General features: G+C 46.6%; 1 pseudogene; it reads right to left on the bottom strand.

Annotated features, from left to right (window-relative positions):
* Positions 1-5,067: 5,067 nt before the first annotated feature.
* On the bottom strand, positions 5,068-6,617 carry LOC147985737 (F-box/FBD/LRR-repeat protein At5g53840-like; annotated as a pseudogene).
* Positions 6,618-25,442: the final 18,825 nt, after the last annotated feature.

Consider the following 25,442-nt stretch of genomic DNA (forward strand, 5'->3'; position numbering starts at 1 on the left):
GTAGGTAGTTCGGAGTCCCTGATATAATCACGGACATGACGAGGATATTCGAAATGGTCGAGACATAAAGATCGATATATTGGATGACTATGTTTGGACATCGGAATGGTTCCGGGTGAGTTCGGGCATTTACCGGAGTACCGAGAGGTTACCGGAACCCCCCGGGGAGTGTATGGGCCTTATTGGGACTTAGTGGGAGAGAGGAGGAGGCCGCCTAGGAGGGGGCACCCCCCAAGCCCAATCCGAATTGGGAGGGGGGCCGGCCCCCCTTTCCTTCCTCCCTCTCTCCTCCTTCCTTCGTCTCCTACTCCTACTTGGAAGTGGGGAATCCTACTCCCGGTGGGAGTAGGACTCCCCTAGGGCGCGCCATATAGGGCCGGCCCTCCCCCCTCCTCCACTCCTTTATATACGGGGGAAGGGGGCACCCCATAGAGACACAAGTTGATCATTGTCTTAGCCGTGTGCGGTGCCCCCCTCCACCATAATCCACCTCAGTCATATCGTAGCGGTGCTTAGGAGAAGCCCTGTTCCGGTAGCTTCATCATCACCGTCATCACGCCGTCGTGCTGACAAAACTCTCCCTCAACACTCACGCCGTCCTATTGACGAAACTCTCCCTTGACACTCAGCGTTAACCCCCCGGTACTCCGGTAAATGCCTGAACTCATCCGAAACCATTTCGATGTCCAAACATAGCCTTCCAATATATCGATCTTTATGTCTCGACCATTTAGAGACTCCTCTTCATGTCCATGGTCACATCTGGGACATCGAACTACCTTCGGTACATCAAAACACATAAACTCATAATACCGATCGTCATCGAACATTAAGCGTGTGGACCCTACGGGTTCGAGAACTATGTAGACACGACCGAGATTCATCTCTGGTCAATAAACAATAGCGGAACCTAGATGCTCATATTGGTTCCTACATATTCTACGAAGATCTTTATCAGTCAAGCCGCATAACAACATACATTGTTCCCTTTTTCATCGGTATGTTACTTGCCCGAGATTCGATCGTCGGTATCTCAATACCTAGTTCAATCACGTTACCGTCAAGTCTCTTTACTCGTTCCGTAATGCATCATCCCGTAACTAACTCATTAGTCACAATGCTTGCAAGGCTTATAGTGATGTGCATTACCGAGAGGGCCCAGAGATACCTCTCCGATACATGGAGTGACAAATCCTAATCTCGATCTATGCCAACTCAACAAACACCATCGGAGACACCTGTAGAGCATCTTTATAGTTACCCAGTTACGTTGTGACATTTGATAGCACACTAAGTGTTCCCCGGGTATTCGGGAGTTGCATAATCCCATAGTCATAGGAACATGTATAAGTTATGAACAAAGCAATAGCAACAAACTAAATGATCATCGTGCTAAGCTAACGGATGGGTCAAGTCAATCACATCATTCTCTAATGATGTGATCCCGTTAATCAAATGACAACCCATGTCAATGGTTAGGAAACTTAACCATCTTTGATTAACGAGCTAGTCACGTAGAGGCATACTAGTGACACTCAGTTTGTCTATGTATTCACACATGTACTAAGTTTCCGGTTAATACAATTCTAGCATGAATAATAAACATTTATCATGATATAAGGAAATATAAATAACAACTTTATTATTGCCTCCAGGGCATATTTCCTTCAGATACAAGTGCACTTGTTGCTAGATTAGAGGATAGACACGAGACTAGATGCGAGGAAGCAACCTCTACTTCTTTAGACTCGAAGAAGAAAGAAGCACTCAAGATCGAGCCTCCTCCGCAGATAAACAATGAATGCATCGAGAAGGCACTAATCCAACTTACAGGAGCATTTATGGAAGTTTGATATCTTCTAAAATGTATTCTTATGGTTCTTGTTTTCTTTGATCTTGCTTTTCTAGTCAAAATTTGGTGATGTATTCCCATGTACCAAAAATGAATGATGAAAAAAAGTTAAGGGCTTGCAAAGAAAAAAGTTCGCGGACAGGATGCGGCCGGGATGCATCCGCGCTTTGGGCGCATGGCCACCGCATCCCAGAAACGGCCCGGACATGACCCCATTGCCCTACCCAAACGGACAGAATCCGGGCAAAACGGACGTCCGTTTAGGGTTACGCGGTGGAGTTGGCCTTAGTCACGCTGAGGCACTAGGCAATGACCAAATAGTCTCGTGTAAGGCATAGGCGAAACTCTAGGCATGCAAGCAAAAAATTGTCTACTCAATTATGAAATCATGCCATGTTGCACCAACAGACCAAATTAGCCACCTTCCAATTGCAATAGCCGGTAGCTTACTCATGTATTCTTTAAATCAATATCGATAGACATATAAAATTCCAAATACAGCCTGATAGTCAAAATTGTACATCCGGTTAGCATGCTGAAGCACCACCTAGGCACTAGGCGAAGGTCACCCACCTCGCTTTCGCCAAACGCCTTTTCCAACCTTGTATATCATCATGTCTGCTACAGGGAAATGTATGCGCTGAAATTTCAAGAGAAACATACATACATACTTATTTTATTGCTACCTGCTGATCAAAGTTGGAATGCTAAAATTTTCCCAGGTTTTTACACTTGATATCCAATACACAGCTCGACAAACAGGCACTAGTAACTGTGACATTTTCATCTAGACTGAAGAACAATTGTGAGGCCACAGACCCAGGGAAGATGAAAACAAGGGAAAGCACATAGCACTGGTTGAATAAGGAGGAGTTGGCCACTCTTTTGTAACATTGCTGCTTTCCATAGTGGAAGATAGTCGGCAACCCAATCCCCTAATCCCTGTAATTGCATCGATGAGCGCTGGATCTGCCATTGAAGACCTTGTCGGCCCTAGTCAAGATCCGCAAAGGTTTCTTGTGGTGTGGCAAAAAGGAAGCATGAGGTGGAAATTGTGCAGTAGCTTCACTACCGCATGATGCTGCTAACGCGACACTACAATCAGAGACCCTTCGACGAAACTGTATGTGATACAATAATCACAAGCGGTGGTGTAAAAACCCGTCAAAAAGGTGCAAAATGTTTGCGATGGCGGATGCATTAAACACGGTTCAGATTTTAGTTGCGTGTGCGATGCAGGGCATACATTTCAGTTCAATTAACTGTTTGCGATGAGGAGAAACAAAAGAAATGGGCAGCCAGATGAAGGTGCGTGCGATATACAACATATGGTTCACTCGGATGAACTGTTTGTGATTAGGCAACACAAAAGAAACGGTCAGCCAAATCAAGGTGTGTGCGATATACGGCATGCGGTTCACTCGGATGAACTGTTTGCGTTGAGACAAAAAAAGCAGAAATGGTTCAACTTAACAAGATGTGTGTGATACGAGGCAAACAAGTCTGTAATCGGAAACGTGTGCGAAGACCGATAACAACACAGACGATTACTGCTAACAAGCCATGTGTGTTGTGAGCAAACGATTGCTGGTATACAATTGTGAGTGATTGATAAAAACATCACCGACGGGTTCCCCCGTATGGTCCGTGTGCAATGTCATTGCACACAGAACAACAACATATGTACTTATAACTTATAAGGACTTGATTCCATAAACAGATTGAACATCCAATTACATATGTGGCTAGTACACACATGACCTTTGCGCACACCAACGTACGTTCCAAAATGCCTAGGAAACTCAAATAATGTATAAAAAGGCAAAATGAACCGTGACTAAATTCATATTTTTAGGACGACGCTACTATAGTTGCATGTTGCCTCTGTAAAATAAATCAAGGCGGGAAGAGACAGCGTATGTCATTTTGCACACATAGGTGACAAGGTCCCTCTCGGAACCATGAGCCGTTTTGGGAGAAGCTTCGATTTGTAAGAAGTTTGTACCAAAACTTGTCCCAAATTGGACTAATTTTTTACCACAACATGTTGGTGCTATGTCATAACACCATGCCAAGTTTCATGATTTTGAGGTGAGTTTTGGATTTACAGTAATTTTAAAACCAGGTTTCTCAATGTTTACTGTCGAGTCGGCACCACCCTGGATAGGCTTTTACCTCGTGGGTCCCAAATGACAAATCCAAATCTATCACTACCATGCAATTTTTATTATTAAGAATTACAACCCATTTGGTATACTAACTGAAAATAAGTTTGTGGGTGCTCGTGGGTGCTAAGAACTTGCGGGTTCTGTAATGAACAAAGATCTCAAGGATCCCGCGAGAGTGATGTTCTTTCCCTATGTTGTGAATGCTTATAATATTTATGTCTTAATTAAAGAAATGGCAAGCCATTGGCCCAGTATGAAAGAAAATATGGGTCAAAACCGAGTTGAAAAGGGAAACAATATCTAACTCTAGCTTACAAACAGTACAAAAGCACGGGGATTAATTGCTCATCAGGTTTAGACAAAATCCAGATTGAACAGGGCAATGCCATCTAACTCAACCAAAGTTTTCAGTAGTCATAATCAAATGGATCAGCCTGCTCCATAAAATCAAGATCCACGGCCAGAAATTCTACTGGTACATGATGACAAGTTGTTGTAAATAGAAGCCGAGCACGATCAGAAGCCCTTAGGTCCACCTGAAACTTCTTTTTATGTTGTTCAACACTTGCAGCCGTAAGAAATTTCTTGTAGAAAAACTTAATCCTCACGGACAATAGTGCCCTCGCATTCAACATGAAGAATGTGACAAAGCTAGTGTTTGCATTGTTGGATGCATATCCTTCCTGTGTTACTTTCTTCAAACAAATGTCATGATATATGAGAAAATCCCGGTGCTTCTTGAACCATCGATTGGTTATACCTTTTTCTCCATGTGCTAGTGCCTAAATAGATATGAAGATTGAAAACAGTTAATGTCTAAAAAAGATTATGTTGAAAGAGTGATAGTTGAACGATTAATTATAGTACATTATATATGGGCTTTCAATGTGCGTGAAATCATCACCTTTATATACAAATTCTCCAGACATGGAAAGCATTGCAGCAAGACAATAATGATGTTGAGATCAAAACACCACATACTGATATATATATATATATATATGGTCTTGACAGAATCCACCACCACTGATAGGATGGACAAGCGCTTCATTGAGCATAGAACAAAATATTAGCACTAAAAGTGTACTCCAAGATGATACTTAACTTATCCGCACAAATGAAAAATGCAAATTACAAAAGTGTACGTGAATAATATATAGTACATCAATAGGTGTGGAGGAAAACACCATATTGAACCATTCAAACGGATCACTAATTGCACCCAAGGTCTCCAGTTTAGGCGCAAAGACCACAATTATTTGTGAAGGTTTATAACAACAATCAAGGAGCAACCTTTGAAGTGAAGGGGCGTCTTCGATGATGAGTTCCTGTCCTTCAAAATGAATTCCAATGCTTACAAGGTGAGGCGACTTTATTTTGAGACAAGGGATATGGATTCCTAGTCCAAAAACAAGCACCAAACGCTGTAGTGCAGGGCAGTTAGAGTGGATGATGCTGTGAAGTGAGGCCACCGACAGATCAACCAACACAAGCGCAAGTTTTTTCAGTAGTGGCGGTCTAAGCATTTGTACCAGATTGTCTGCTAGATGGCGTCGGGTCAAGGTGGCGGTGTGGAGAGAGGAGGAAAACCATGAGATGGGCATTGGTGGTGAGGGCACAGATGCATATCTTGGTGGTAACCTATCGGTGTAGTGATGGTAGAACTCAAGCTGCTGGAGTTTATCGAATTGACAGGATGTCAGCCAGGCGGCCACCATGCAGGGTATGTACAGCAGGTAGCATGCCGGGATGCAGATGCGTTGAACGGAGCCCTGGTGGGAGGAGATGATGGCTTCCGGGAGTTCAGAATCATCATCGAAAGATAGCCGACGATAGTCGAGATTAAGAGGCGCGACGCGCCACAGAGCGCACCACCGAGATGCGAGGACTTGTGTGCGGTAGCCATACTTGGTGGGGAGAAGGGAGATGATCTCCCCAAAGATTTTGTCTGGGAGATCGCTAATGCGGTCCGCCGGAGATTCTACTGGTTCCTCAGGTCCAGGGGGGCGCTTCTGGCCGCACAGCCGGGTCCACGATCTACATCCGGCGGTGGCGCTGGACGGAGCCTCATCTGTGTACATACAATCTGAAAGAAAAAAATGGCTTAACATGTAGGACATTCGAAATCAATTCTTAAGACCAGGAAAAAAAGGCACAAACATATATGTAGGACATACAAAATCAATTCTCAAGATCTGGCCACAAATTATTAGCACACAAGCTAACCCTAGTCGAATTATTAGCAAAAATCATTTGTACAGAACACACAATTAATCACTAACTCTATACGGGTAACATTCAAACAATCAATACACTACGTGCATCTAACTGATCTTAATTACTCTGATTTCATGGACTGAGAGAACATAACCATAGGATTTGTATTCCAGAAAACACATGATATGTTTGCCGCACAAATGGGTATACATATGACTAACCGGTTTTCCGTCGGAGTAGCAGTCATTGCCGGAGTTGCTGTTGACCTCTGGCTCCGGCTGGGGGGGGGCACGACGGCGCCGACGAAGTCAAGGTCGTGCTGCTGCCCGCGCGAGACCTCGTCGGCGGCGACGAAAACCTCTGTGCCCAGCTTCACGCATTGCGCGGGTGCTTCACCAGCCCCGCATCGCGCTGGAGCGCTTCGGCGACATTGTCATACACTCCAGAGTCCAGACGTTGGTGACCACTGTGGACCGGGGGTGCGGCCGCCTATTATGGCCGGCGGCTCGGGCGCGCAATTAACACAGACCAGTGGGAGCAAGGCAGGCTGCGGTCAAAAGCTGTCTTGCCTCCCGGTGAGCCTGCGCGGCGGACTTCTGCCATTCCTACCATCATTTCACATAGCTACTCGCATGCCTCCCCGTCAATACGTACACATGCACGCACGCCTCCCGGTATGCCTGCACGACGGACTGCTCGCATGCGTCCCGTCAACTCACGCCCGCTCGCACGGTCACGAGGCGTGTGGCAACACATACATTTTTTGGTTTATTTTCTGCCGCTTTACAGCTTAACTGAAGCATGGCACGGTTAAACAGCTCATACCGTATTCAATCTGAACCGTTTGCGTTAAAGAAATGCACAAATCCTGTGTTGAACAACTCGCATGCTTCCCGGTGAGCCTCTCGGTGAGCCGGCGCACCAGACTGCGCTTGCATGCCTCCCGTTCAGTCAAGCAGCTGTCCGCACGACACCTCATATAGCCATTAAAACAAAGACATGTGGCGTCACGTAAATGGTTAACAGAACGCACACGATTTGAATTATACAAACGTTTGAGATATTAAAATGGCAGCTATTTTTTCAAAAAACCTTTGTTGGCTGTTATTGAGTGCGCCTTCTCTCAAAATGGACACAAAAAGTACCACAGCATGTCGGGTGCCATTCCATGATAGAATGCCAAGTTTCGTGAATTTTAGACGAGTTTTGTATTTACTAGAATTTAAAAACAAAGTATCTCAATGTTTTGACGGCAATCAACAGTGCCCTGGTGTTTGAAATTCATTCCCATTTCTTGCATGAGACCTAAGCATGCACCCAAGGACACAGATTTGATTTTCCAACCAATTTATATGCACTGGAGCATGTTGAAAGTGCAACTATCCCTGGGTGGTTTTGGTAACTCCTAATGACATATAGCTCATTGGGCTATTGCTATTTCAAGATAAATATTTTAGGAAAGCTCAATGATTGGCATGGCATGGATTAGAAAGTGGACCCCTCAAAATGCTAAGGGCAAAAGATTGGCTCAAGCTCAAAGCACAAGACTCTACATTTTACTTTTAGTGATCCAAGATCACATTGAGTCCAAAGGAAAAGCCAATACTATTAAAAGGGGATGAGGTGTTGCTTAATGAGTTTCTTGCTCAAAATGCTTAGTGATATGCTCCAAAGACCCTCAACTACTTTCTCATATCCACATATGTCCCAAACCAAAAGTCAAACTCGGCCCCACCGAAGTTTCCTATCCGGCGCCACCGAGTTCACTTGACATAGCCACTACCACAAACCCTAGTCACTTCAGTCTCACCGATAGGGATCTCGGTCTCACCGAGATGGGATTGCAAACTCTTTGTTTCCCTTCATAACGTTTCTCTCCAACCGAGATGAGCGATCGGTCCCACCGAGATTGCAATGCTAAGTCTCTGTTTCCCGTTCATAACGTTTCGGTCTAACCGAGATGAGCGAATCGGTCCTACCGAGTTTGCCTAACCAACTCTCTGTTTGTCTATTACCAAAATCGGTTCCACCGAGTTTGTGTAATCGGTCTCACCGAGATTACGTTATGCCTTAACCCTAATGGAATCGGTCCCACCGAGTTGACATGTCGGTCCCACCGAAAATCCTAACGTTCACATTTTGAACTAAATCGGTATGACCGAGTTCTATAATTCGGTCTCACTGAGTTTGGTGATTTGTGTGTAATGGTTAGATTTTATGTGGAGGCTATATATACCCCCACCCACTCTTCATTCATGGAGAGAGCCATCAGAATATGCCTACACTTCCAACATACATTTTCTGAGAGAGAACCACCTACACTTGTGTTGAGGTCAAGGTATCCCATTCCAACCACATAAATCTTGACCTCTAGCCTTCCCCAAGTTACTTTCCACTCAAATCATCTTTCTACCAAATCCAATCCTATGAGAGAGAGCTGAGTGTTGGGGAGACTATCCTTTGAAGCACAAGAGCAAGGAGTTCATCATCAACACACCATCTATTACCTTTTGAAGAGTGGTGTCGCCTAGATTGGTTAGGTGTCACTTGGGAGCCTCCGTCAAGATTGTGGAGTTGAACCAAGGAGTTTGTACGGGCAAGGAGATCGCCTACTTCGTGAAGATCTACCCTAGTAAGGCAAGTCCTTCGTGGGTGATTGCCATGGTGGGATAGACAAGGTTGCTTCTTCATGGACCTTTCGTGGGTGGAGCCCTCCGTGGACTCGCGCAACCATTTCCCTTCGTGGGTTGAAGTCTTCATCAACGTGGATGTATGATAGCACCACCTATCGGAACCACAACAAAAATCTCCGTGTCTACATTGTGTTTGCTCCCTCCAAACCCCTCCCTTTACCTTCATATGCAATTGTTTTACATTTCACTGCTATACCCTTAGAATTGCATGTGTAGGTTGATTACTTAATTTGTGCTAAGTTGCTAAAATCTGCCAAGACTTAAAATTGGGAAAGGGCTAGATTTTTATTTGGTCAAGTAGTCTAATCATGCCCCTCTAGACATACTTTCGATCCTACAAGTGGTATCAGAGCTTTGGTCTCCATTTGCTTTGATTTCCATAGCTTTTGGTGATCATAGCCTTAGTTTCACAACCTAGGAGAGTATGGCGTCTAGTGAGGGAAATTACCACCATAGAGGTCCTTTCTTTGATGGTACTAATTTTGCTAGTTGGAAGTGTCGTGGGTTTGTCACGGCAGATGTCCTTGTGAAAGGACTTAGTCGTGGAGCCATCACAACGAGTTAGCTTAAAGGGGTTAAACCGGACAAGGGGACACGGGGAGTTTATACTAGTTCGGCCCCTTCGATGAAGGTAAAAGCCTACGTCTAGTTGTGATTGGTATTGCTAGGGTTTCGATGACCAGGGAGCGAATCCGCTTTGACTGGCCCTCGAGTTGTCATTTTTCTGTCCTCAAACCGTGGACGGGTCGTCCCTTTATATACATAGGTTGACGCCTGCCAGTTTACATAGTCCCGAGGCCGGATCATAGAGGTGTCCGGCTCGGTCTCTATTCCCCTAACTTACAATACAAGTTTACATGATAAAGTCGGTTCACATCTACAGGGTTTAATCCGTCTTTGGGCCTTGGGCCTTCTTAAAGCGCCAGTATCTTCTCATCTTCATGGGCTTCAATCTTCATGGAGCTAATCCGGCCATGCCTAGCCGGTTTACCTCCAGTAACTATATCCCCAACATTAGGCCCCAGATTGATTTGAACCTGTTCATATCAATCTCCAATACTTAGAAAAATTCTTGCTCTGGCACCTTTGTATAAATCTGGTAAATCGCCGTGACGTCATCCTTTAAATCCGCAGCCAATCGTTATGATGTGATCTACCCGTTGAAGCCAAAGATGCTCTTCATTAATGAACATTTTAACCCTCGAGGCGTCTTCCTTATTAACTATCCATTTCCAGCTCCTCGATTTACGCACCTATCACTTATCGGCTCACCTTATAAATAAGACCACGGGCCCTTCTCTTAATCCCCTTCGTCTCCGCTTCCCTCTTCTTCCTCCTTGCGACCTCTCTATCCCTGAGCGCCGCCGCCGCTACCGAGCTTCGCCACCGTTCCTCCGCCGACCGCTGCATCAACCTGGTTGTACCAGAAAACTGCGGTGCTCCTTTGTTGCTTCATCCTCTGTGAGTCTTTCCCTTTCCCCCGTTGTAGATCTGTTGAAGGCTCATTCGTTCTTTCACAGTTTATCAAAGTTCATCGGGGCTCCAGTACGGCTTTGTTCCTCCTCATCTATGGATTTAAAAACTTCGCACCTGATATATTGCACGTAAATAACTTAATTTCCGCTACCAGAACAAACCTTTTGTACTCAAAAACCAATCTGAAGCATTACGAACTGTTGTGGGTCCAACCCTTGTTAGGTCAAAATATTTTTGCTTTCTTGTCTTCAGTAGATTCAAAATTTCCATGCCCTCTTGCGGAATATGTTTCTCCTTACTTAGTCATTTTACCTTGGGTCTGTATCCTCTTTACCATGTAGGCGGTTTACCCTTGTAAAAACAATCTATCTCATACCATTAGTCCCCTGGTAAACCGGGAAACCCCCTTTACATTCATTGTAACAGTCCGGTTTAACAACACATGTATACCCTTGATATGACCTTGTCATTATTGTATCAGTCTCCGGTTTACGCAATTTCACATATCTGTATATCTTTATTCCATTGCATCTTGCGTACCACCATGAATGATTTGTAAACCGACATTTCTTTTTCAGCTTTTCGTTTCACAATGGCCAAACAGTTTTACGCTTGCAACTGGGCTCCTTCCCGGGTCACCGAAGAACAGTTGAACGGAATGGTCAAAATCGGCACCTTGCCCAAGAAAACTGAAATTCGACGGCGAGTTCCAGGAACAGAGAATCCTCCTACCCCGAGGCAGGGTGAGGTAGTGGTCTTTGTCGACCACATAGGCCATGGTTTCAAACCGCCCGGGTCGAAGTTTTTCTGAGATGTGCTTGCCAATTTCCAACTCCATCCTCAAGATATCGGACCCAACTCGGTGTCCAATCTATGCAACTTCCAAGTCTTCTGTGAAGTGTACTTAGAAGAAGAACCAACTACTGAGCTGTTCCGGGACTTTTTTCATCTGAACCGGTGTACAGAATTTGTAAACGGTCCCAACACTGAACTTGGTGGTGTCTCTGTTCAAAAGCGGAAAGAAGTTGAATTCCCTCATGCCAAACTGCACAGTCACCCTAAGGAATGGAACCAGACTTGGTTCTACTGCATAGATACCTCTCCTGAAGATGAGAACCCTCTTCCAGGCTATCGTGATCACCGGCTTTCCAACACTCATCCATTGCCGCAATGTTTAAGTTCTGCGGAACGGGCCAAATATGCCCCTCAACTCGCCAAGCTCCGGGACTTTATGACCAACGGTTTATCAGGCGTTGATTTTGTGCATTGCTGGATATCTTGGAGCATCTTGCCACTAAGCCGCCGCCCTGGTTTAATGTGTGAGTACACCGGTGAATTAGAAGACCCCCAACGCCACATCAACATTCATTTAACCGATGAAGAGGTCACTGAAGGCGTTAAGAAAATTTTGAATGAATCGGAATCAGTCTGTCGCCAAACCGGCTTGAACCCCTTCTACACTCAAAATAAACCGCCCGCTGTAAGCACTATGCTTCCTTTTTATCTTTGATATCTTTAAATTGTTCAACTTGTAAACCTTCTTCTGTTTGTGTATAAACAGGGTGATGATCCCTTCTGGAAGCAGAAATCCGCAGATAAAGCAGCAAAGCCATCCCATCCCAAAACCAAAACCGTCAAGCGAACCTCAACGCGGAAAACAGCTGAGCGTATCAACATGGAACTTGATGAAGATGCAGAGGAACCGGAAGTTGAGGTAGAACTTGACTCCCTTGGCTCCCTTTTCATGCATCTCATTAACAATGATCTTTATCAGGAGGATGTAGAAGGCAGCCAGGCTGATGATGTAGAGGTAATTACCCTTTCCTCCGGTTCAGACTCTATGCCAACACAAAAAACCCGTCAAGCGGCCCGGAAAGTAAGCTTTTCTCATCCTCTTTCTTACTTGGATCCAACATTTATTTTGAAGACGCAGCAGCATGAAGCTCACCGGACAACCCAGCACAGCGGCCAACAGGTCACTTCGGCCAGTTTACCTGATACCCCGGTTCGAAAGCGCCGATCTGAGGTCTCCCCCACTTATGATAATTATTATCCCAAGGCAGGTTATTTCAGAAAACCTCTTAATCCGTCCGATTCAAATTATCAAGTGACACCTCCCTCATCCTCTGGCGAGTCAACAACAACCCAACTCCCTCCTCTCAAAACTATAGCTGGGTAAGTACTCAAACCCTTTCTTCGAATGTTTTACATATTCTGAGTAATATGCTAAATTTTCACCTCTTTTATTTTTTTTTGCAAAGCCAAAGCCAGACCCAGCAAAAAAGCTCAGGTGAACAATCCGTCTGAAAACCAGGTGGTTCTTGAACAGGAGCAAACAGATGAACCGGAGGGTCCCCATCCTGACGCTACCTTTGATGAGCCACCCCCTCAAGACCGGAATATCAATGAACAAACTAAAGCTGATACTGCTGTTCCTGATACTGAACCGGCAGCTCCAATCCAGGCTAGTCTGGTGACAGTTACTAGCACTCCACCATCACCCACAAAAAGTACTGGAGGCCCAGGAGATGATGTTATCATTACTGACATGGGCCACAACTCTGCTGGCCATCCTGTAATCTAGGCCAAACGTAGCGCCAAAGAAGAGCATGCTGCCATGGAGAAGGGGAAATGGAGCACTGATTTGTCAAGTTATGCTCATCTCAGCGCTGAAGATCTCCATTCCGGTTTTTAAACCATCTGCACTCAAACCGAGATTATGGGGCCGGTTTGGTGAACTTGATGAAGGAACGCTATGAGGTATTTTCATCTCCCTTTATTTCTTGATTCCAAAGTTGAAACACTAGCCCAAGTAGCCCCAAGGGCCGGTTTAGCTTTGCGAGGTAATCTGAGACTTTGTAATACTTTAATCCTCTCCTGCTGACCCTCAATATGTCAAGTCCTTAGTGAAAACAAAACCGATGCTTTACCAATGTAGTTATGTAGCTTTCATCAGTGTAGCCCCCAAAGGCCGGTTTAGCTTTGCGAGGTAATCCGGGTCTTGAATCCATGCATCAGTTTTGAACAGATGTACATTAGCCCCCAAGTGTCAAGGATAATGCTTGCATTGTTCTTGAGACTTAGAAAAGATGTATTGATAATAGAGAAAATCGACATTGGCCCCCAAGTACGAAGTGCATAACTTGTTATATGCTTAGTACTTAGAAAATACATATCCTGTTGTTGACATATCTTCGCTGTTACAGGCCGAGCTAAGCAATAGAGATGCCCGAACCGCTGACCTGCAAGAGAACGTGAAGTCCCAACAAGCAGAGGCTGTGAAAGCCAAGGAGGAGCTGACCAATGCCCTGACAGCTATGGAAAAGCTAAAGGAGACTTTTAACAAGGAGCGTGCTGACTGGGAAACCGAAAAGGCCGGTTTAACCAAAAGAGCCGAGGATGCCGAAGCAGCCCTGAAGCCAGTTGTAGATGAACTAACTGGTTTGAAGTGGCAAATCAACACCATGACGTCCTTGTATTTGGTAAGTATCTCCTTATGCTGTTTTTCCAATTCATGAGATCTTATTGTTTACCAGTTTGGCTGATATTAAACCATGACAGGCACTCGCATTATTCATTTGGGCGCTGATATGCAGATGAAGCTTAAAGTGGCTTACACCTTAATAAAACAGCTTTACTCTGGATCCCAGCGTGCTATATGCACTGCAGCCTACAATAAACCGGCACCAACACTGATAAAAGAAACCCTTGAGAAGCTGGCCATGCTACCAGCCGGATTACTAAACTGAAGAAGGCGGCCGCAAGAGCAGGAGCGCTGACCGCACTAATCCGGGCCAAAGCATGGATTCCGGATCTTGAAGCGGATGACATCATTAAAGGATATCCAGGTGTGAAGGAGGACGGTTCAAGCTTCAACAATGATGATCTCCGAAGGCTGACAAAGGAGATGCGGCCAATAGCCAGCAAACCGGCAGAAGACACAGACTTATCTCATTTCCAGCCGGCTTACGACACTGAAGGGAAAATACAGCCTGCCAAAATCCATGAGGTCGAAGAACTTGTGCCTCCAATCCGTAAGCATAATTACGCTTCTGACATTAACCCCTCCAGCCTTATCCATGAAGAAGCCGTGTTTCAAGCTTTAACCGGAATCGATTGGTCAACGGTTGATTTCCAGTGCCTAGGGAGGGATGAAGAAGAAGTGATTGCACCAAATGATCCTCAACTGTCAAGCCGTCCAGACGAAGCATCTTAAACCGGCAGCCGGTTTACCAGCTACTGTGTGCCACTGCTTTGAAACAATTATTCAATTGCAGCCGTTTTGAAGCTTCTTGTAATAGGATAGCAAAAACCCCATTATCTGTCATGCCCTCGAGCATGTTTATGTTGCTTTGACATGTGGAAAACTTGTTTCACTTTTTGGGATCTATTTATGCATAGCCCATGATGATTTGTGTTCCTGGATACAAGAACTTGAAAGTGTCATAGTGGTTTACCACTGGGCGGGTCATGATGTCCAAAAATATACAATACTTGGATGGATAATCAAAGTTTGTATTAAAAATAACATCTGCAACATACCTCGTTGGCTGACCAACTGCTTGTATGGTAAAGGTGAAAACACCAATCCGGAGCATTGGTAACTCCTGGCCCTCTTACCATTGCATGTAGAAATCATATTGGGCTAAAAAGCCGTTGAGTTGTTTGTATAAGAATGGCGACATCTAGTCAAAACCAGACCGGGGCAGTTTGCTACCGGTTTAGAATTTGATCATGTACTGACAACTAAGCGTTGAAAGTCAAGCCAGGTTGTAATGAACACCGGTTTGTCAGAAAAATGTTTATAAATCCCTATCATAAAAATAGCAAAAATACAAGAAATATGCAAGGCTTTTCATGGGCTGCCAGGCCCTAAATCGAGGCTTTTCATGGGCTGCCAGACCACTGAGTTAAACCATTTTACAAAGCCTTTTTAAGATGGACCTCAATCTTTAACCAATCACCGATTTAACTTTGACAAGTTCAGGGTCCATGGGATTGACTTGTCAAACGTTCGATGGGTCATACCAGGTTTACTTGGACGGAGTGACTTACTTAAAGAGGCAGGATAACTCGGGGTTTTAGGTGAATACACCTGGCTTCCAAGACTAGCTTGATAGCCTATTACAAGGGTTCAAAACTCATTGTTCTTTGAGAAGCAAAGAGCCCCCAGGTAATGTGTGAGCTGTGCTCGGTGGCTACCTATGTTTGAGTTGTGCTTAATGCAACAGACTCTCTTTGGCTCCACATAATTTCCTTTTGGCTTAACGCCTATCAAGAGGTGTAGCTATGGTGTGACAACAACCAAGCCCCCTAGTGATATCCCTTTGTGGTGTTAAACCGATCAAGAGGTGTAGCTATGGTTTAGATACGACCAAGCCCCCTAGTGATTTTCTTTATATCCGTGTGGCCGCAGAGGCCGGTTTAACAAAACTCCGCTTTGTCAGTAGAAACTCTTGTAGGCTCACACACGATGTAAAAAGAACAGAGACCCCGCATTATTCGAGGTTCCGGTTTATTATATAATATATACATTGTCATAAATATGTACATAGAAAGAGCCTGTGGCTCAAGTATAGTAAGGCCGAAGAAGAGCTATATTCCACGGCCTCTTGGTTTCCTCCTTTGATTTACGTGAGTCTTTGTGCTCTCGAACATCAATGAGGTAGTATGACCCGTTGTGCAGATTCTTGCTGACCACAAAAGGTCCTTCCTAAGGTGGGGATAATTTGTGCATATCAGTCTGATCCTGGATGAGGAGGAGCACCAGATCGCCCTCTTGAAAAGTTCTGGTCTTAACCCGGCGGCTGTGATAACGTCGGAGATCTTGTTGATAAATCGCTGAACGTGCTGCTGCGAGACCACGCTTCTCATCTAACAGGTCCAGTGAATCCTGATGTGCCTTCTCATTATCAGCTTCAACATAAGCTGCCACACGGAGCGAGTCGTGACGGATGTCACTAGGAAGAACCGCCTCTGCTCCATAAACCATGAAGAAAGGTGTGTAACCCGTAGATCTGTTAGGTGTGGTGTTGATGCTCCATAACACAGAAGGTAATTCCTCCACCCAGCAACCCGGTGTCCGCTTCAAAGGAACCATAAGCCGGGGTTTAATACCTCGCAAAATTTCTTGATTTGCCCTCTCCGCTTGACCATTAGATTGGGGGTGAGCCACCGATGCTATATCAAGCCAGATGTGCTCATGTTGGCAAAATTCCTCCATCTCTCCCTTTGACAGATTAGTACCATTATCAATTATAATACTGTGTGGAAAGCCAAACCGGAATATCACCTTTTTGATGAACTGAACCGCCGTGGCCGCATCACACTTACTGACTGGCTCTGCTTCCACCCATTTGGTGAACTTGTCAACTGCCACTAATAAGTGGGTCTTTTTGTCCTTGGATTGCTTGAAGGGTCCAACCATATCAAGCCCCCAAGTCGCAAACGGCCAAGTTATTGGAATCATCCTCAACTCCTGAGCCGGAATATGAGCACGGCATGCGAATTTTTGACAACCATCACATCTTTTGACTAAATCCTCTGCATTAGCGTGAGCTGTTAACCAATAAAAACCATGGTGAAAAGCTTTAGCTACCGAAGACTTTGAACCGGCGTGGTGACCACAATCCCCTTCATGGATTTCTCGCAAAATCTCACAACCCTCTTGAGGAGAGACACAACGCTGAATTGCCCCTGAGACGCTGTAACGATGTAACTCTCCATTGATTATGGTCATCGACTTGGAACGCCGGATTATCTGCCGGGCCGAGGTTTCATCCTCCGGTAACTCGCCCCGGCTCATGTAAGCCAGGTATGGGATTGTCCAATCCGGTATGACATGCAAAGCTGCCACCAATTGAGCCTCCGGATCAGGAATAGCCAACTCCTCCTCTGTTGGTACCTTGACCGACGGATTATGCAGCACGTCAAGGAAGACATTTGGTGGGACCGGTTTACGCTAAGAACCAAGGCGGCTTAAAGCGTCCGCTGCTTCATTCTTTCGCCGGTCTATATGGTCAACTTGATAACCCTTGAAATGGCTAGCCACCATGTCTACCTCTCGTCGGTATGCCGCCATGAGTGGGTCTTTTGAATCCCAAGTGCCAGACACCTGTTGAGCCACCAGATCCGAGTCACCAAAGCACTTAACCCGGCTTAAGTTCATCTCCTTTGCCATCCGAAGACCGTGGAGCAAGGCCTCGTATGCAGCTGCATTGTTAGTACAAGGGAACATTAAACGGAGGACATGTTGGGGAACATAGCAGAATTTTAAAATTTTCTACGCATCACCAAGATCAATCTATGGAGTCATCTAGCAATGAGGGAGAGAGGAGTGCATCTACATACCCTTGTAGATCGCGCGCGGAAGCGTTCAAGAGAACGGGGTTGATGGAGTCGTACTCGACGTGATTCAAATCACCGATGACCAAGTGCCGAACGGACAACACCTCCGCGTTCAACACACGTACGATTGGGAAGACGTCTCCTCCAACTTGATCCAGCAAGGGGGAAGGAGAGGTTGATGTAGATCCAGCAGCACGACGGCGTGGTGGTGGAAGCAACGGTGATCTCGGCAGGGCTTCGCCAAGCGCTGGGAGACGGAGGAGTGTCACGGGAGGGAGAGGGAGAGGCCAGGGGCTTGGGTGCGCAGCCCTCCCTCCCCCCACTATATATAGGGTGCCTAGGGGGGGCGCCGTCCCTAGGAGATCCAATCTCCTAGGGGGGCGGCGGCCAAAGGGGGTGCCTTGCCCCCCAAGGCAAGGGTGGCGCCCCCACCCCTAGGGTTTCCAACCCTAGGCGCAGGGGGAGGCCCAAGGGGGGCGCACCAGCCCACTAGGGGCTGGTTACGCTCCCACTTCAGCCCATGGGGCCCTCCGAGATAGGTGGCCCCACCCGGTGGACCCCCGGGACCCTTCTGGTGGTCCCGGTACAATACCGGTGACCCCCGAAACCTTCCCGATGGCCGAAACTGGACTTCCTATATATGAATCTTTACCTCCGGACCATTTCGGAACTCCTCATGATGTCCGGGATCTCATCCGGGACTCTGAACAACTTTCGGGTTACCATGTGCTAATATCTCTACAACCCTAGCGTCACCGAACCTTAAGTGTGTAGACCCTACGGGTTCGGGAGACATGCAGACATGACCGAGAAGCCTCTCCGGTCAATAACCAACAGCGGGATCTGGATACCCATGTTGGCTCCCACATGCTCCACGATGATCTCATCGGATGAACCACGATGTCGAGGATTCAATCAATCCGTATACAATTCCCTTTGTCAATCGGTACATTACTTGCCCGAGACTCGATCATCGGTATCCCAATACCTTGTTCAGTCTCGTTACCGGCAAGTCACTTTACTCGTACCGTAATGCATGATCCCGTGATCAACCACTTGATCAAATTGAGCTCATTATGATGATGCATTACCGAGTGGGCCCAGAGATACCTCTCCGTCATACGGAGTGACAAATCCCAGTCTCGATTCGTGCCAACCCAACAGACACTTTCGGAGATACCTGTAATGTACCTCTATAGTCACCCAGTTACGTTGTGACGTTTGGCACACCTAAGGTACTCCTACGGTATCCGGGAGTTGCACAATCTCATGGTCTAAGGAAATGATACTTGACATTCAGAAAAGCTACAGCAAACAAACTACACGATCTTTGAGCTAAGCTTAGGATTGGGTCTTGTCCATCACATCATTCTCCTAATGATGTGATCCCGTTATCAATGACATCTAATGTCCATAGTCAGGAAACCATGACTATCCTTTGATCAACGAGCTAGTCAACTAGAGGCTCACTAGGGACGTGTTGTGGTCTATGTATTCACACATGTATTACGATTTCCGGATAACACAATTATAGCATGAACAATAGACAATTATCATGAACAAAGAAATATAATAATAACCATTTTATTATTGCCTCTAGGGCATATTTCCAACAGGACATAACAAAACTTGTCACCTCGTGGGGAAGTTAGTATGACTCCAGCCCCCGAGCCCTCCAACTGTCTGGATCCATCAAAGTGAATAGTCCAATATGTGTTATCTGGCTTTTCCTCTGGTGCTTGCAACTCTGTCCAATCATTGATGAAATCCACGAGCGCTTGTGATTTAATTGCTGTGCGAGGTGTGTATTTGAGCCCGTGAGGTCCAAGCTCAATAGCCCACTTAGCAATCCGGCCAGTTGCTTCTTTGTTTTGAATGATATCTCCCAGAGGGGTTGAACTGACCACTGTGATAGGATGACCCTGAAAATAATGTTTGAGCTTCCGGCTTGCCATAAACACTCCATACACCAGCTTCTGCCAATGTGGATACCTCTTCTTTGATTCAATGAGCACCTCACTGATATAATAAACCGGCCGTTGAACCGGATATTCCTTTCCAGCTTCCTTGCGCTCCACCACAATAGCCACGCTAACAGCTTAGGCATTAGCGGCCACATACATCAATAACGTCTCTTTATCGATCGGGGCTGCAAGCACAGGCGGTTCAGCTAACTGCCTCTTCAGATCCTCAAACGATTTATCAGCCGCCTCGCTCCAGACAAAATCATCTATTTTCTTTAGCATCTAATATAAAGGGATAGACTTCTCCCCAAGACGACTGATAAACCGGCTCAAAGCCGCAATCCGGCCGGCCAAACGTTGAACGTTATTGATACACGCCAGTTTAGCCAAAGATGTAATTGCTAAGATTTTTTCCGGATTAGCCTCAATGCCTCCGTTTGACACCAGAAAACCCAAGAGTTTGCCTGTCGGGACACCAAAGACACACTTTTCCAGATTGAGCATCATCTTGTAAACCCGGAGGTTGTCAAAGGTTTCTCTCAAATCATCTATCAATGTTTCCTCCTTCCTGGACTTTATCGCAATATCATCCACATATGCATGAACATTGCGCCCAATCTGCTTATGAAGACAATTCTGAACACAACGTTGATAAGTCGCCTGGGCACTCTTGATCCCAAAGGGCATGGAGACATAGCAGAAGGCTCCAAAAGTAGTTATAAAAGCTGTCTTATCCTGGTCCTTAACTGCCATTTTGATCTGATGATAACCGGAATAAGCGTCCAGAAAACACAAACGGTCACAACCTGCCGTAGCATCAATAATCTGATCAATACGAGGGAGGGCAAAGGGATCTGTAGGGCAAGCCTTGTTCAAATCTGTGTAATCTACATACATACGCCAAGTGCCATTTTTCTTAAGAACCAGCACCGGATTAGGCAACCACTCCGGGTGAAAGACCTCCACGATAAACCCTGCGGCCAACAACCGAGCTACCTCTTCACCAATAGCCTTGCGCCTTTCTTCATTGAAGCGGCGGAGAAACTGCCGGACCGGTTTAAACATAGGATCAATGTTAAGTGTGTGCTCAGCGAGTTTCCTCGGTACACCTGGCATGCCAGAAGGTTTCCATGCAAAGATGTCCCAGTTCTCACGGATGAACTCGATGAGCGTGCTTTCCTATTTGGGATCCAGGTTAGCGCTGATGCTGAACTGCTTGGATGAATCACCAGGAACAAAATCAACCATCTTAGTATCTATGGCCGATTTAAATTTCAACGCCGGATCGTGTTCCGTAGTTGGCTTTTTCAAAGAAGTCATATCTGCCGAATCAACTTTATCTTTATAAAACTTCAGCTCCTCCGTGGCACAAACCGACTCAGCATAAGCCGCATCACCTTCCTCATATTCTAAAGCAATCTTCCTGCTCCCATGTACTGTGATGGTCCCCTTATGACCTGGCATTTTAAGCTGTAGATAAACATAACACGGCCTCGCCATGAACTTAGCGTAAGCCGGTCGCCCAAACAAAGCGTGATACTGACTTTTGATTTTTACCACCTCAAAAGTCAATGTTTCTGATCTTGAATCATGATCATCTCCAAAAGCCACCTCTAAGACTATCTTGCCCACTGGATATGCAGACTTACCAGGCACCACACCATGGAAAACGGTGTTTGACGGTTTAAGATTCTTATCTGTCAACCCCATATGACGGAAGGTATCATAATATAGAATTTTAATACTACTTCCCCCATCCATGAGTACCTTAGTGAACTTATATCCCCCAACTTGAGGGGCCACCACTAAGGCCAGATGACCCGGATTGTCAACTCGGGGCAGGTGATCCTCTCTACTCCATAAAATGGGTTGCTCAGACCAGCGCAAATACTGAGGCACCGCTGGTTCAACAGAGTTCACCGCCCTCTTGTGAAACTTCTGATCACACTTACACAAGCTAGTAGTGAAGACATGATATTGCCCACCATTTAACTGCTTAGGATTGCTCTGATAACCCGACTGCTGCTGCTGCTGGTGGTTCCCCTGATGGTTGTAACCTCCCTGGTTGCCCTGGTTCCCTTGATTGCTGTGTCCGGTTTGATTGCCCTGAAATCCTGAACCAGAGCTGCCACCTCCGTTACCCGGCCCGTGGAAACCACCTCCTGAACCATCGGGCGGGCCATTATCGTACTGAAACATATTGGAGTTCTTGAAATCTCGCATGATATAACAATCCTTCCAAAGATGCGATGCTAGCTTCTTCTTTGATCCATGCTTTGGACAGGGTTGATTTAACAGGTGCTCCAAATTGGGGCCTGAACCTCCACCCCTCTGGGGCTGCTTGCCCTTATGGCGCTGACCGTTCTCCTGAGCATTGGTGTTAGCCACAAAGTCCAAACTATTGTTGGCCTTGCGCTTACCATTATTCCCATGGCCTGCTGGATTATGCTGCTGACCCTTGGTGTTGCCGTTCTTTTTACCTTTCCCCGGTTTGTCCTCCTCTGAGTCAGGGTCTTTGGTATTATCTGAATTGGCATACTTAACCAAAGCGGCCATAAGCGTTGACATATCATTGTAGTGACGTTTGAGCCTTCCTAACTTCTGTTTGAGCGGCAGAAAACGACAATTGCCCTCCAACGTTAGCACTGCGGTATCTGCATTGATACGATCCGATGAATGCAAAATAGCTGAGACCCGCTTTACCCAATGGGTCGTGGACACCCCATCCTCTTGGACACAGGCGGCCAGATCCACAATTGACATGGGCTACTTACAAGTATCTTTGAAGTTCTGGATAAACCGGTGCTTCAATTCGGCCCATGATCTGACAAAGTTAGTTGGTAAGCTCTTCAACCAAGTACGTGTTGGGGAACGTAGTAATTTCAAAAATTTCCTACGCACACGCAAGATCATGGTGATGCATAGCAACAAGAGGGGAGAGTGTTGTCCACGTACCCTCGTAGACCAAAAGCGGAAGCGTTATCACAACGCGGTTGATGTAGTCGTACATCTTCACGATCCGACCGATCAAGTACCGAACGCATGGCACCTCCGAGTTCTGCACACGTTCAACTCGAAGACATCCCTCGAACTCCGATCCAGCGGAGTGTTGAGGGAGAGTTTCGTCAGCACGAGGCGTGGTGACGATGATGATGTTCTACCGACGCAGGGCTTCGCCTAAGCACCGCTACGATATGATCAAGGTGGATTATGGTGGAAGGGGGCACCGCACACGGCTAAGAGATCAAGAGATCAATTGTTGTGTCTATGGGGTGCCCCCTGGCCATGTATATAAAGGAGTGGAGGAGGAGGGGGCCGGCCAAGAGGAGGAGGCGCGCCCAAGGGGGGGCAATCCTACTCCAAGTAGGTTTTACCCCCTTTCCTATTCCAACTAGGAGAAGGGGGAAGGAGGAGGTGGAGAGAAGGAAGGAGAAGGGGGGCCGCGCCCCCTTCCCTTTCCCAATTCGGATTGGGGCAAGGGGGGCTGCGCATCACCTCCTGCTGCCTCTCCCCTTCCACTACTTTGGGCCCATGAGGCCCAATAACCCCCCCCTGGGTGGGGGGGTTCCGGTAACCCCTCGGTACTCCGGTATATATCCGATAACCCCCGGAACCATTCCGGTGTCCGAATATAGTCGTCCAATATATCAATCTTCATGTCTCGACCATTTCGAGACTCCTCGTCATGTCCACGATCTCATCCGGGACTCCGAACTCCTTCGGTACATCAAAATACATAAACTCATAATATAACCGTCATCGAACTTTAAGCGTGCGGACCCTACGGGTTCGAGAACTATGTAGACATGACCGAGACACGTCTCCGGTCAATAACCAATAGCGGAACCTGGATGCTCATATTGGCTCCTACATATTCTACGAAGATCTTTATCGGTCAAACCGCATAACAACATACGTTGTTCCCTTTGTCATCGGTATGTTACTTGCCCGAGATTCGATCATCGGTATCTCAATACCTAGTTCAATCTCGTTACCGGCAAGTCTCTTTACTCGTTCCATAACACATCATCCCGCAACTAACTCATTAGTTGCAATGCTTGTAGTGATGTGCATTACCGAGTGGGCCCAGAGATACCTCTCCGACAATCGGAGTGACAAATCCTAATCTCGAAATACGCCAACCCAACAAGTACCTTCGGAGACACCTGTAGAGCACCTTTATAATCACCCAGTTACGTTGTGACATTTGGTAGCACACAAAGTGTTCCTCCGGCAAACGGGAGTTGCATAATCTCATAGTCATAGGAACATGTATAAGTCATGAAGAAAGCAATAGCAACAAACTAAACGATCAAGTGCTATGCTAACGGAATGGGTCAAGTCAATCACATCATTACCTAATGACGTGACCCCGTTAATCAAATGACAACTCATGTCTATGGCTAGGAAACTTAACAATCTTTGATTCAACAGGCTAGTCAAGTAGAGGCATACTAGTGACACTCTGTTTGTCTATGTATTCACACATGTATTATGTTCCGGTTAATACAATTCTAGCATGAATAATAAACATTTATCATGATATAAGGAAATAAATAATAACTTTATTATTGCCTCTAGGGCATATTTCCTTCAGTACGAGCTGTTCCTTCCAACATCATGGGGAAGTATTTATCACATATTGCTTCATCCACATCTAAAATCTCCATTGCCATCTCGTAGCTTTCAACCCATGCCTCTGGTTGCAGATCAGCGGTGTAATTGGGTACCTTACGAGGTCCTTTGAAATCCTTGGGCAGTCGCACATTACACAAAGCGGGGGTGAGACACGACACCCCTAAGGAACTGAATACCACACCTGGCTCTACTGAAGCGGTAGGGTGAACCGGAGTAGGTTGACGGGCTCCGTGCAGAGCTGCTAACTCGGCCTCTCGACGTGCGCGACCATGATCCACCACATCCTGCGCATTAGCACCTCCCCCTGCCGGGTTGTGCCCTCGCGGCAAGTTACAGCGACGTGCACTGCTTGACATGGCCGGTTCATCCTCAACGTGCCTGCTGTAGCTCCGGCTTGGACGGGGGGGGGGGGGGGGGGGTGGAAGGAATCCTCTCACGACTGTGCGAATAAGCATGCTACTGGTTTAGAGCTGTTTCAAGGAGATCTCTGGCCCGTCGTGCCTCAATCGCAACTGGTGATTCACCGTATGTTGGGAGGGCTGCCAACCGTGAAGCGGCGGCCACAATGTTGTCCAACGGGTTGGAGTAATGCCCGGGGGGTGTTGGAACATACTATGGCACAATGTTGTTCTGACGAGGCGGGTCCATCATGCGCGGTTGAACCGGCGCTCCTGTTCCTGGCGCCTCCGTCTGGTTTAATATTGGCTGGTTACTAGTTCCTGCTCCTGGCGCACGCCGTCCCGTACTTATAGCTGGCGGAGGCCAACCGCCGACCTCCACGATCGCAGGTAATCATGACCCATTTTGCATGCAGGGACTTGTCCAGTTAGTGCAGTTGCCGAGGCACCATGGGGAAGTGGAGACGCCCACGTCCAATCAACCACCACGCGGCGCCCAAGGCTGCAGGCTGTTAGGGCCCACGGCGCTTCGCTCTTGCCCTTCCGCCTCCCCGCACGGCCAAGTCCGGGCGCGCCTTGGGCCCGGGGGCTACTGTCGGCGTTCTGGGAACGGGGGTCCCCGGACTTGCCTGCCTGCGGCCTGCGGCGTGGCTCAAAGGGGGGCTCAACACGGCCCATCTTCACCAACA

The sequence above is a fragment of the Triticum urartu genome, chromosome 2A (genome assembly GCF_056163025.1).
Source record: "Triticum urartu cultivar PI428250 chromosome 2A, HENAU_Tu73, whole genome shotgun sequence".
In the NCBI taxonomy this organism is placed as follows: domain Eukaryota; kingdom Viridiplantae; phylum Streptophyta; class Magnoliopsida; order Poales; family Poaceae; genus Triticum; species Triticum urartu.